Source organism: Vombatus ursinus, unplaced genomic scaffold (genome assembly GCF_900497805.2).
Source record: "Vombatus ursinus unplaced genomic scaffold, bare-nosed wombat genome assembly UNPS02014956.1, whole genome shotgun sequence".
In the NCBI taxonomy this organism is placed as follows: domain Eukaryota; kingdom Metazoa; phylum Chordata; class Mammalia; order Diprotodontia; family Vombatidae; genus Vombatus; species Vombatus ursinus.
In genome coordinates, this window is record NW_020954734.1 from 8169 (window position 1) to 9528 (window position 1360).

Below are 1360 nucleotides of genomic sequence, written 5' to 3' on the forward strand. Positions count from 1 at the left end.
AGATATCTTACCAGCATTTCTTGTAATAGCAAAACTGGAAACAACTCTGGCATCCAATTATTCAGAGTGACTGAACAAATTGGGGTGTATAAATGTAATGAAACATTAGTGTGCCATGGGCAGTGTAATATAGAGGAAATCAAGTGGGTCATAGAGCCAAAGAACCTGAGTTCAAATCCCAGCTGTGTATCTGTGTGACCTCAGCAACTCATTTAACTAGGAATTAGTTTCTTTATCTATAAAATGAGTTTGGATTAGATGACCACTGAGGTCCTTTCTTTCTCTCAAATCTAAATAATTTCCTCCCCTATAGGAAATGATAAATATGAAGAAAATAAAGGGATACGGAGAGACTTATAGGAAGTGATATAGGGTGACAAAAGAGAAATCAAGAGAATGGTCTATGCATTATTCTAACTATGTGAATAATAATAACAATAATAATCTGAAAAATATACAGAAAATGAAGTAGAAGGAAAAAGGAATCTATAAAGAAATAATTTAGTTTGTCATTATTTTGTTAAAGTTAATTTAAACAATTCTGTTAAGTGGCAAAAGAGGCAAGTTTATGATATCATGTAAAATAATTTATTTCTTTGATATTGATTCAACAAACATTTATTAAGTGCCTATTCCCTGCTATCAAGGAACTTACAATCTAGTGGAGGATGATAACATACAACAGGAAGATGGAAAAGGACAAGGCAGAGGAAACATGGTGAGTTCAGAGAAGTCTTGGAGTAGGGCAGCCAGGTGAGAAATAAGGAGATTGTATGTGAAGTCATGTATTTGTTGGAGAGAAAAGACTGTCTCTCTTTCCTTCAGGGCTCTGGATGACCTGAGAAGAGACTAGTACAGTAGCCAAAAGCAATCTTTTTTCCCCCTGGGAGAGGAGAACAGGAAAACCACGTGGTCGGTGTGGGTTCACCTCTGGCACCTGCGAGTATGACCTGAAGCAAGTTATTTAATCCCTTTGAGTCTCGGTTTCTTCATCTGTAAAGTTAAGGACAATGGCACCTAGTATGTGATAAATTTTATGCTTGGCACATAGTATGTGATAAATTTTACCTATTAGTAGTACAACTTTCTTAAGGGGAAGCAAAGGGGCCTGGTGAATAATGTTGGATCTGGAGTCAAGAATTCATTCCGGTTCACTTTCCAGGTTGTTGTGGAGGAGGCATGTTGGAGAGGTAAGGGAAAATACTGACTCTCACTCTACCATCTTGACTCTGCCCAATTATGATATATTTTTTTTAAAATAAGAGTGGAAAAATAGGGTCTGAAAGTCATGGAAACTCTACCTTGTAGTTTGGAATCTGTGTGTGTGTGTGTGTGTGTGTGTGTGTGTGTGTGTGTGTGT